General features: G+C 37.7%; 1 protein-coding gene across 2 annotated transcripts in view; it reads right to left on the reverse strand.

Moving 5' to 3' along the window:
• Nucleotides 1-1,345: 1,345 nt before the first annotated feature.
• The window catches only part of FBXO4 (F-box protein 4), a 277,900-nt gene continuing 266,816 nt past the window's right edge, over nucleotides 1,346-12,429 (reverse strand). Inside the window, exons 7-8 of one of the 2 annotated variants that reach the window (XR_012001266.1) lie at nucleotides 4,374-4,570; nucleotides 1,346-4,281 (exon numbers count right to left, since the gene is read on the reverse strand). The gene's annotated coding sequence lies outside the window, so the exon portion shown is untranslated. Of the gene's footprint in view, nucleotides 4,571-12,429 lie in introns of both variants that reach the window. The other variant, XM_072756988.1, reaches the window with a different exon arrangement.

The following is a 12,429-nucleotide window of genomic DNA, read 5'->3' on the forward strand; positions in this document are numbered from 1 at the left end:
AAATTACCCAACATGTTTTCTTGTTATACTTGGAAAGATGTCTAGTGTTTTTTTTTCTTTTTCCATTTATGAAATAAGCCCAGTTACTTGTGTTTCTGTGATGCATTCACACACTAAGAAAGCATTATCTTTCTTCTCCTCTATTCCAAATCACTAACCTACTAATTAGGAAAAGACATTAACAGCATGTATTGAATTTATTTGCACGTCATGACTTGCTGTAACAACAATGTAATGGTATCTTTACCTTTTTCAGTCAAGGTATTAAACAAAGGAGCCCTGTTAGCGATGTCTTATCAATAACTTTTGATAAACAGAGTATTAATAACCTATTCTGTAGAGGCAACCTATGGATAAGAATTGTAGATTAGAGCATCAGCTAAATGATCACTGTAATATCCACAGCTATAGAAGTAAATTCATTTCTCTTTTGGTATGCCCTGTGACATGGGAGGAATGGTAAACCCAAACTATTTAAAAGTGCATCCATGAGAGCAGAACATTCATTTCCATTGGATGTTAAGGTAGGGAATTAGTCTTAAACTGGGTCTGTTCCACATAATGCTTTACTTGATTATTTACAGATCAACCACTATCAAAGCAGAATAGGGACGTTAGATATGTTTTGGTTGCTTTTGAGCACTGCAGTCCGGTAATGGACTGTTAGTGGACTGGCAATTAAAAAGCTGACCAACGACTAAGCTATCAACTATGAAATGGTTAAATCTTTTTTTTTTTTTTTTAAGATTTATTTATTTATTCATGAGAAACACAGAGAGAGAGAGGCAGAGACACAGGCGGAGGGATAAGCAGGCTCCTCACAGGGACCCTGAAGCTGGACTAGATCTTGGATCGCCCCCTGGGAGCTGAAGGCAGATGCTCCACCACTGCACCACCCAGGCGCCCTTTAAAATGGAGGCATTATAAAGCGAACTATGGCCTGTGTGCCAAATCCAGCCCACTATTGTTTTTGTTAGTAAAGTCTTATTGAAACTTCAGCCATGCTCCGTGACATACTGCTTAGGGCTATTTTTATATTATGGCAACAGAGTTAAGTAGTTGTGACAAAGACCAATAGACAAAATATTTACTATTTGGCCTTTTACAGGAAAAGCTTACTTACTTCCGTAGAGACATGACCTCAATTTCTGTGGTACAAAATATGCTTGTTAGACTGCTACCTAGAGAGTCCAAAGATGGGGTTTCACTGCCATATACACAGGTTAATATCACCTTATGATGCAAATTCTCGTCTGCCTCTTAAAAAATAAATGCCATAGAGAAATTGTACCAAAAATTAGAATGTAAATTATTAGAATTGGGAGCACATCTTAGAGATCATATAGTTTGAGTTTCTAATTTTTATTGATGTGTAAAATGAAACCCTGAGATCAAGAGGTTTGCCCAAGGTTACTCAGCTAATGTCAGAGGCAGGTCACCATTTCTCCTAAAACAAACAAACAAACAAACAAACACACAGCAAAAGCCCTAATGAAGCCTAGTCCCTCCTGATGAAAAGCGGGGAATATTAATTTTGTTTTGTCAGGATCAACCCTCATTCTATGCTAAGTAAATTCAGTTATTCTAGTATAGCAGTTCTCAAATTTCAGTATACATCAGAATTACCCATAGAGTTGGCTAAAATGAGGTTTGCTAGGCTAAATGCCTCCTTTCTGCAAATTGGTAATGCAGTGGGTCTCAAGAATTTGCATTTCTAAATTGGTAATGCAGTGGGTCTCAAGAATTTGCATTTCTAAGTTTTCCAGTGACACTGATGCTGCTGGTCTTGAGACCACATTTACAATCTGCAGGGAAGGATTAATTTCAGTCTCTCTCATGTGTAGGGACTTAGCTCTAAAGTTGAATCAATGATAACCTGCTCCTGGTTTATTAGAGGATGGTAATCAATAAAGAGCTAGCTACATACTATTGTACTATATCAATTAAACCAAAAAAGAAAGAACAAGAGCAAATGAGACTAACCAAGTTAGTTTAGTTAGCAAGCTACTAGAGGAGACAGGGACAGAGATAAAGGAAAGATGATGTAGTAACTTTTCAACCTGTGGGGCACAGCAATTGACAGTAGAAGGAAGGAGTGTTTGTGAGGTAGAAGAGATGAGACATTACAAGGTGTCAGGATGTCAATATGTTCTCAGCGTTTTTAAGTATATGATTTATTAGGTAGTGAATCAGAATTTGTGTTGTGAGAAATCACCTAGTACTATATTTCCTCCAACATGCAAATATGAATATGTATGTAGATTTACACAAATATTTATTCCATAAAAATGTTATGTTCAAGAAAATGACGTATGCTCATAAAGTCACAAAGTCTCCTTATGGTCAAAGATTTCTTTTACAACTTAAAAAAAAAAAATTACATTGCCTAACATCATGCAACAAACCAGTAAAGACAAAGGAAAATGCTAAATTCACTTGATTCTTGGCGAAAAAGGCAGACATTAATGGAAATGAATAAGAATAGAGGTTTATTTTTCTTGGATGCTTTATAATTTAAGCTGTTTGGCCTTTTCTTGAGAAAAAAAATGGGGGAGATATTTAATCTCAAAAGATTAAATCTGAACTGGGCAGTGGTGATGAAGAAATATAATTCATACCCCACCCTCTCACCAATCACCAATAAACATGGGTGAAGTGGCTTCTTGTAAGAAAAAGCTCTAAAAATTTAGAACTGGGAAAATTTAAACCTGATGTTTCTTACTTCCTTCCAATTTCTCCTGTGTCTGTTGCAACACTTGACTTTTCCTCTGCATCTGTGCCCGTGGATTACTGATTGCTGGCACGATGGGTTCCCTGGCTATTTCTCTTGAGATTATGAGGGCATGTCTGAAACTGAGCTCATCCCTACCCTGGCCCTCTCTTTCCCCTAGTTGCTCCCTCTCTGCATTTCCTTACTTCTGTCCAAGTTACCATCATTCTCCCAGCACACAAGCTCAAACCCTCAGTGACCCCTGCTAACTCCTCCTTTCTTCTCAAATCTAGCTTGCTCCCAATCCTCTTAATTCCCCCTTTATAACATCTTTCACACCTGTGGCCTCTTTCTCTTCCTCCCTTCCACTCCATCCCACCCATTCTGAGCCCTCCTCAGGGGATAGTGGTTAAGAGCAGGGGCTTCAGGTTTAGACACCTAGACTCTGCTGCCAGTTCTGCTGCCAGTTCTTATGCCTCCTATCTGGGTGACTTTCAGTCATGAAGTGTCTGAACCTCCAAGTCATCATTTTAGTTCTAAAATAAAATGCCTTTGTAGGCATAACAATATTGCCCACAGAGTTGATATGCAGATAAAATGGTATACTCAAAATGCATAGCATAGCATCACACACAATACTGACAGTGACACACAGTAATGCCCCCAAAGACAGTGAGGAGGACTTAATGTGTAACTTCGATTTTCATTCCCCTTACATACAAATATTCACTTTCATATATAATCTTGTATTTTTTGCGGGGAGGAGAGGCAAAGGGAGAGGGAGAGAAAGAATCTTAAGCAGGCTCCACGCCCAGTGCAGAGCCCAATGCAGGGCTAGATCTGATGACCCTGAGATCATGACCTGACCTGAAATAAAAAGTTGGAGGCTTAACTGACTGAGCCATCCAGACACCCCTATAATCTTGTATTTAAAATTTTATTTTACTTTTTCATATGTAATCTTTATTGTTTTTAATGAGTGATTCATTCTCCACTCTAGATGAGAAAGAACCTTATAGAAAGAGAAAAGCAAGTATTTCTTTCCACATTTACAGTGTAGGGATAGTGGTGAAAATTCATTCTTTTGTGTCTATGTGTCAGGAAAACAGAGAAGTCTTTCCCCTTGTTCCCCCAGTAGAATCTATAAATCATGCTTAAGTTTCTAGGGTGCCTTCACATCTGTCATTTCTCTAGAACCCTACTGTTACAGATCAAATTGTGTCCTAGCCCCAAATTCTTATGCTTAAGTCCTAAACCCCAGCACCTCAGAATGTGATGTTATTTGGAAATAGAGTCATTGCATATATAATTAGTTATGTCAAGGTTATTCTGGAGTACAGTAGGCCTCTAATCCAAGATGACCAGTGTCCTTATGAGAAGGGAAAATCTGGATACAGATGCACACACTGGGAGAACATCATGTGAACATGAAAACTTGGGTGATGTAGCAGAAATCAGGAACACCAAAGATGGCCAGGAAACTACCAGATGCTAGGAGACGTGCAACAGATTCTTTTTTGCACCTCAGCAGAAGCATGGCCTTGTTGACACCTTGACATCATATTTCTAGTCTGAAAGAACCATGAGATGGTAAATTCCTATTGTTTTAAGCCCCTTACTTTGTGGTAGTTTATTATGGCAACTAGCAAATTAATATACCTACAAAGATACCATGAGCCAGATGGAGCAGGTGATGGCTCTAAAGCTGGCTAGGTTCTGCAGAAGTTACATCCAGTAGCAGCTGAGGGCTCTGGTAGCTGAGGACCAGGCAAGGTGGGAGCAATGAGTTGGTGCCAGGTGGAAGTCATGGGACCAGGTTGGATCCTCAGGCAGCATCTCTGCTTCCCATTCTGCTCATGTCTGGTGAGGAAAGGAATAGGAGATTAGATTGGAAATGGAGGCCTGAGTTAGCCTCTGAGAAGCCTGAAAGTGTAGGTACCTATATCCCCATTGCTGAAGGTCCATCTTACTAGAAGGGAGTGAAATTCTACAGGGAGATTAAAGGGAGAAGGTTTTATGCTCCCAGCCCAACCAGCCTGGGATGGGCTTTAGTTTGTAGAGTTTTCCATCTAACACAATTTCTTAGTGCACTGGACTCTCATAGACAACCAACACCCTACATGCTGCTTTTAATCCACAGGCCAGAACAAATCAAAATCATACTTTTAAGGGCAAGAAGGGTAAGCTTACTCATGATCCTATGCATATAGGTATAGAACATATGCTGGCACCATCTTATTTTCTACTTTTGAGGCTTTTCCCCTTTAACACTGAATTTATGACTGGAATTGGCTGGAAGTCTGACATAAGATAAGTGGGATTTTATTTTAATCAGAAGATAATTCCTTTCAGATTTATCATCTGAAAAGCACGCAGGTCTTCTCCCTGCTAATTATGGGAGCTAATGATTATATCTTCATGATGAGAATGGCAGCTCAGCTTGGCTCAGGAAACAGATTATGTCCTAGGTAATACGGAGCATGGTGGATTCTATCTCAATACCCTTTGCCAGACTGAACTACACTCAACTGGAAGGGAGTACCTAGCAACATATCTGCTATGAATAGTGCAGAATTATTCTTTATTCTTGTTTTCTGTGTTTTTTCTTTAGTTTTAGATTTAAATTTTTTTGTAATAAAATGTGCTATCATTCTTGTGAAATGAAAGTGAAAAAGGACCTTTATAATATCCAGTTGGGCCTAGACAAACCTGAGTGCAATCTTAAAATCCATTGAATTGAAACGATTGTCCTCTCTATAATGTTGCCAGATAAAATACCTAAGTAAATTTGAATTTTAAACAATGACTAATTTTTTTACTACAAATGTCTCCCAAATATTGTATGAGATATATTTACATATTGTTTCTCCGAAAAAAATTGTCCATTATTTATCTGAAATTCAAATTTAACTATATGTCCTATGTTTTATTTGCTAAATCTAGCAAGAGATGGGGTCTTCTTTCCCTGCTTTCTATTCTTTTAAGCAAGTAAGAAGATGTTACTTGGCTCCTTTTTTCTTTCCTAAGTAGGAAAATACTTTTAGTATGTCCAAGAACAATGTTTTTCAAAATGACTTCCCTGATACTAAATTAAATCACTTGGATACTGGTTAAAATGCCAATTCATGAGTCCCACTTAAGTCAGCCTTGCTAATCAGATTCTCAAGCACCCCAAGAGAGTCTTATGCTCTGTAACTATAAAAAGAAATACATCCCTTGGTTAAAGCCTAATGTGTCTTTTCTCACTGCAAAATGTATTACTTTGAGCCATGGCAATCTCAGAGAAGCCACTGAGGAAATGAGATTTGATAGCACTGAGATACTATTGATTTTTTTTTATCATGTTACTATTTAAAATAACAGTACTTAACTTTGAATGCCTTTTGAGAAATTGTCAAAATGCTCATATTTAATTACATTTGTAAAAAAAAAAAAACCAAAGGTATGTTTTTTTTTTTTCCAAAGACATAGTTTTTATCTAGAAAAATAATTTGCTTGTATGCTCATTGTTGTGCCCATCTACAGGCCCATGCCTAGGGACAAACTATCATTTGCAATAGTTTTGTACTTCTAGGGGTTCAAAACATAACACAGGTGTTAACTCTGCTTGGAATAATAAGGAATCCAGAAAGATTTGCTATGGTGTAATAAAAATTTGTTATATTGACATCGAATGATACATGACATAATTTTGAAAGGGCATTCTAAAAAATTAAAAATTAAAAAATAAAAGCTCATTCTAGATAGCAAATTATATTCTTGTGCAAAGTACTGACTTCTCTAACTTTGCTTTTTACCAAGAAAATTATAATAGTAACAGTATTACATCATGGGTTTGAGGGGAATTAACTTAAATGTGTAAAGAAATTAGCATTACTTCTTGACATAAATACATAGCAATTTGGGATGCCTGGGTGGCTCAGCCATTAAGCGTCTGCCTTTGGCCCAGGGTGTGATCCTGGAGACCCTGGATCGAGTCCCACATTGGGCTCCCTGCATGGAGCCTGCTTCTCCCTCTGCCTGTGTCTCTGCCTCTCTGTCTCTGTCTCTCTCTCTCTCTTTCTCTCTGTGTCTCTCATGAATAAATAAATAAAATCTTAAAAATATACATAGCAATGTGCTTAATAAATGTTAGCTACTCTTGTTATTATTGCTATGAAAACCATCCTTTCACTTATTACAAAACTTGTAAAAGATATAATCAGAGGATACTTTTCCAGAGTTCTTTCCTAACGTTGAGTTTTGGGGCTACTGCAGAAAGACACCACTTTAAAACCAAAGCACCATGCTATGGATGTGATGACAGGTCATAGCATAAATCCTTTCTTTCCCCTGTGGTCTGTAGCTGGGAAATTTTGACACTACCAGAAGTATTTAATGGTGGCTTCACTGTTTTGACATGTTACAGGAAGGGCTCCTCTGACATATAAACACAAGACATGCAACAGTAAGCAATTTAATTAAAAAAATATATTCTACCTCCTGTTTGAATTGAAGACCAGCGTGTCAGACACACAATGAATAAGAGATACAATAGGAGGATTTAATGCTGGCTAAAAAGCTGGAGATTGGTTTGAAATGCTCACATTTTATTTTTTATTTTGAATGTGATAGGGAAGCCATTAGAGGGATTTAAGTAGAGGAGATGATCTGATTAGCTTTGAAAAGATCATTCTGGCTCCCCCACTTCCTTCAGGCAATAAACAACCTCTTCTACTTTGTCTTTATTGTTTATAGTTATTTGTTCTGTTTTCAGTGTATAATTTCCTTGATTAAATGTGAAGTTAATGAATATGGGGAATTACCTTATTCATCTTTATAACTCTTATAAGATACCTTTCAAATATGAGCTAGTCAACAAGTATTTTTTTTAAACGGATGACTAGATGGAAAAATGGTTGAAATGACAGGGTAGGCTAAATGTGAATTTGGCTTAATAAGTGCACATAAAGGTTGATGCTATAATGAATTAGGATATTGAACCTTAGAAAGAAAAAGCAATACAAGCAGCCCAGATCTTGAAAATAGGGTGAGTGACAGAAATTCAGGTATTGACACTTTTCTGATGGCAGTGTTCACATGGTATGTGGATCACTCCACACTGCATTAGATCAGAACAGTTTTGTCACAGGCATTTTGATCTATTCAAAGTAAAAGCATTTACCATCTTAGTCACTGTTTTGTTTGAGTCATCACAAGGAAATGACACAAATTGAGAGGTCAGTATGTCATATGAAAAGGATATTTTTTTTTTTATCTGTACAGTATGTACATGTTTTGCTGTTAACCATGGTCAGCTATTATTGGCTAGTGTGTTTACTGCTTTTCTGCATTTAGGCCAGAATCATGGAAGCAAGATGAAAGTATAGAAATACATTGTGTTTTCACAGCACCATAATTAAAAAAAAAAAAAAGATGCATTTATTTGAGAGACAGAGAGCACACAAGCAGAGGGAAGGGCAGAGGGAGAGAGAGAAAATCTCAAACAGACTCCTTGCTGAGCATGGAGCAACATGGGGCTTGATCCCAGGGCCTGGAGACCATGACCTGAGCCAAAATCAAGAGCCAGCCACTTAACTGGCTGAGCCACTCAACTGGCTGAGCCACTCAGGTGGCCCCACAGCACCACAATTTTTAAGTGTCCCCAAATTTTCCACAAATGTTCAAATTCATGGCGAATGTGTGGCACTGAGAAGTTATGTGCTCAGAGAAGTCCTGATTCTAAACTAAATTTTTGTTAATCGGAGCAAGCATGCAAAAGATATTGCTCACCTTTCTGCTTATATATGCAATGCTTTAGATGAAAATTTATCATCTAAAGTTCTGGTGGATTATGAAAGGCTGGTCAAGCCCACAGGACAGTTAACTGAGAAAGAAATTGGGTCAGAGGCTGGACTACCTTTCCCACTGGGCTGTATATGCATCAGGAGGGCTGGCTCGCTAGAGTTGGACTTTGGAAGACTGTAGAGCAGAAAGGATTTAGCTAGGAAAGTGAGGGAAAGTATCAGAGTGAGAAGACCTCAGATTGGTATGAAGCCAAGAGTCTAAGTGCAAATAAAAAAGATTACTGAATGGGTGATTTATTGAATAGCTGCTCTACAGTATTTGTCATTAAAACTACTTTCCCCAAATATTTTCCTAAATCTTCCGGAAAATATATATTGCTTAATATTGCCTTTGAAGGTAGTCAATTCTTAAGAATAAATGTGGAGGGCAGCCTGGGTGGCTCAGCAGTTTCGTGCCGCCTTCAGCCCAGGGCGTGATCCTGGAGTTCTGGGATAGAGTCCCAGTCAGGCTCCCTGCATGGAGCCTGCTTCTCCCTCTGCTTTTCTCTCTCTCTCTCTCTCTCTTTCTGTCTCTCATGAGTAAATAAATAAAATCTTTTTTAAAAAAAGAAAGAAAAAATGTGGAGAAGTGCTGAATCCAGCTTTAAGGGTAAGTGCAGATAAAACCAGGTGCTCCTGAAGCCAGCACATATAGTAACATGGATCCAAAATCAAATTCCATATTTTGCCTGATTTGGGCAAATTCTTACCAAAACTTTCTGAAGTTTATTCTGGAGGAAAAAAAGATGAAGTATTTTCCTGGAGTTTTATCTAAAGAAACAAATATACAAGGCATATAAAATCCAAAGTGGTGATAAATTCTTAGTTTGTACTTTCTTAAGATAATTTTTATTAGGAACTATTTAGAGACCACCGTTCATGAAACCAGGCTGGGCAGTACCCATACGAGCTTGGTCTTGCAGTCTTACAAATCTGGTTTTGGAAACAAACATCTATTTGTGTTACCACCTTTGGCCAGGGGGATACTTTTTCCTTTCCCATTCTTTTACAGTCAGCCCTATTGAGAGGGGCTTTCTGAAGTTCTCCTAAGGGAATGTATTCTCTGAGAAATAAAAATATAGGGATGAGAAAAGGAAGGCAGAAAACCTGTTTTGTATCAGTTCCCATGAGGAAGTAGGGGTTGGAGGGCTCTATTTTATCCAGGTCCCCTGAACTCCTCTGGCATCCACCATTTATCCTCCCCGATGAATCTGATTTGTCCTGTTTATTTATTTTATTCACTTATTTTAAAAGATTTTATTTATTTGAGAGAGAGCGCACACATGCATACCAGCAGGGAGAGGGCAGAAGGGGAGGGAGAGGAAGAGAATCTGAAGCAGATTTCTCTCTGAGTGTAGGGCCTGATGTGGAGTTCAATCTCATGACTGTGAGATCATGACCGGAGCCAAAACCAAGAGTTGGATACTCAACTGACTGAGCCACCCTGGTGTCCCTTTCCTATTTCTTTCTAATGATCAACACATACCAGCAACACATACCAGAAGTCCCATAGCATTTTACAATAACACTGATGTGTTCACCACTAAGATCAAGGAACAGACCACTAGCAGGACCCCAGATGTCCCCTTCCTGCCTTCTCCTAGTCATAACCAATGTCTTTCATGAAAGGACCTCACTTTACCTCTGATTTCATAGATTAGGTTTTTGTTTTCTAATAATTTATATTAAATTGTGTTAGCCTGCTCGAGCTGCCATAACAAAGTATCATGGACTAGGTGGCTTAACTAGCAGAAATTTATCTTCTCACAGTTCGGAGGCTGAAAGTTCAAGATCAAGGTATTGTCAGGGCCAGTTTCTGGGAAGGGCTCCTTTTCTGGCTTGTAAATGGCCGTCTTCTCACTGTGCACACACACTCCTGGCATTTCCTCCTCCTCTAATAAGGACACCAGTTCTCTTGGATAGGTTCCATCCTTCTGATCTCATTTAATCTTAGTTTTCTCTCTAAAGGCCCTATCTCCAAATACAGTCACATTTGGAGTTAGGGCTTCAACACATGAATTTGGAAGGGGGAGGGGTATATAGTTTATTCCATAACATACACTTTTATGTCTAAATTCTTGCTCAACATCATATTTAAGAGATTCATTCATTTTTTTTGCAACACTCATTCCTTTCATTTTAATGCTGTAGTATTCTATTGTATGGGTAAAATATATTAGCCAATCTATTATTGATGAACATTTTAGCTGATTCCAGTTTTAAATTATTATACATGAGGTTACTATGAACATTTTTGTGCATGGTTTTTAGTAAATATTTGCACAGATTTCTATTTGCCATTTCCCCCAATAGTGGAGTAGTTGGGTCATAGGGTGTGTGTGTATCTTCAGTTTTAGCAGATATTGCCAAGAATTTCCTAAAATATTTGAACCAATTTACTTCAGCAGTGTATGACAATGGTAGTTGCTTCATATCTATTGTTGTCCTTTTAAATCTAGTCACTTTGTTAAAAGTTTAGTGGTACTACATTGCAATTTTGATTTACATTAATGACTAAGGATTCTGAGCACATTTGCATTTTACTTACCTTTTGATATACTATCGTATGAAGTGCCTAATCAATATTTTGCCTATTTTCTTTTGCATTAAATGTTTCTTCTACAGATTTGTTAGTGTTCTTTATGTATGTGTTTTTGTTTTATTTTCTTTAAATTTATAGTGTCAAAGAACATTCCTAGATTTTCAGTTAGCATTAATAGAAATATTTTATTCACATATACAAGTGAAAGCTATCAGACTGTTGTTAACAAAGACAAAAACTGGACTTATAAGAAGAGAGAAGAGAAATCTATGGACAGTCTGAGAATAGTAAGTTTTGTTTTTAATATACTTTTTGGCTGGAGAGGTAAGTTGATGTTGAAGGGTAATTCTCTAGGTATAAACACTGAGATGGAGTTTAGGGCACAAGATGCTTGTGAAGGATCAATGCCTGTGAAGGGAAGGAGAATAAAGCAGGATAGGATAGAGGGGGAAAGTCTAACTGCAATTCAGGGCAAACAGAATCATTGCCAACCCTGAAAGGAACAGGGAATTTTGTTTTTACATTTTGTGAGGTAAGCTGCTAGGCATCTAGCAGGGGACATCAATAAAGAGCAGGACCTGTAATGGACTGTTTCTCCATTTTCTTATCTGTGGGCTGCCAAATGATTCCTGAAACAATTGTATCAAATTATTTTTTGAGCCAAAATCAAACTACTGCTTTGTATAGTCTTCTGGTCAATGCTATTGACAAGGAGGTTTGGGATTAAAGAGAAAGTGTTCAGTTTAGCTTTGTTAAATATACTATGCTGGTAGGATATCTGGGGTAAGTCAAAAAGACCTCTATAGCAGCACAATTCTGTTGGATGGAACTTTCCGTAATGATGAAAACATTCTATAACCTGTGTTGTCCAATACGGTATCCACCAGTCACAGGTTGCTATTGAGGTTGAAATATAGCTAGAATGAGAAATTTTTTTTCAAATGTTAAAAACTTAATTCAGTTCAATTTAAATAACCACATGAGACTAGTGTCTAGCTGAATTAATTTCCTACTGTTACTGCAACAAATTACTACACCCTTGGTAGTTTAAAACAAAACAAATTTATTATTTTACAGTTATGGAAGTCAGAAGTCAAAATGGGTCCTATGGGGCTAAAGTCAAGGTGTTGACAGAGTTGTGTCAGGGGATAGACTCTAGGGGATAATCCATTTCTTTCCTTTCCCAGCTTCTGGAGGATGCCCACCTTCTTTTGCTCCCAGCTGCATCCCTGTGTCCTCCTCTGGCATCAATTATCACATTTCCTTTTCTGATTCTAACTCTCCTGCTTTCCTCTTTCTCTTATAAGGTTTAAAAAAAAACCAACAAGATTTATTTATGTATTTATTTGAGA

This window comes from Vulpes vulpes, chromosome 4 (assembly GCF_048418805.1).
Source record: "Vulpes vulpes isolate BD-2025 chromosome 4, VulVul3, whole genome shotgun sequence".
Classification (NCBI taxonomy): domain Eukaryota; kingdom Metazoa; phylum Chordata; class Mammalia; order Carnivora; family Canidae; genus Vulpes; species Vulpes vulpes.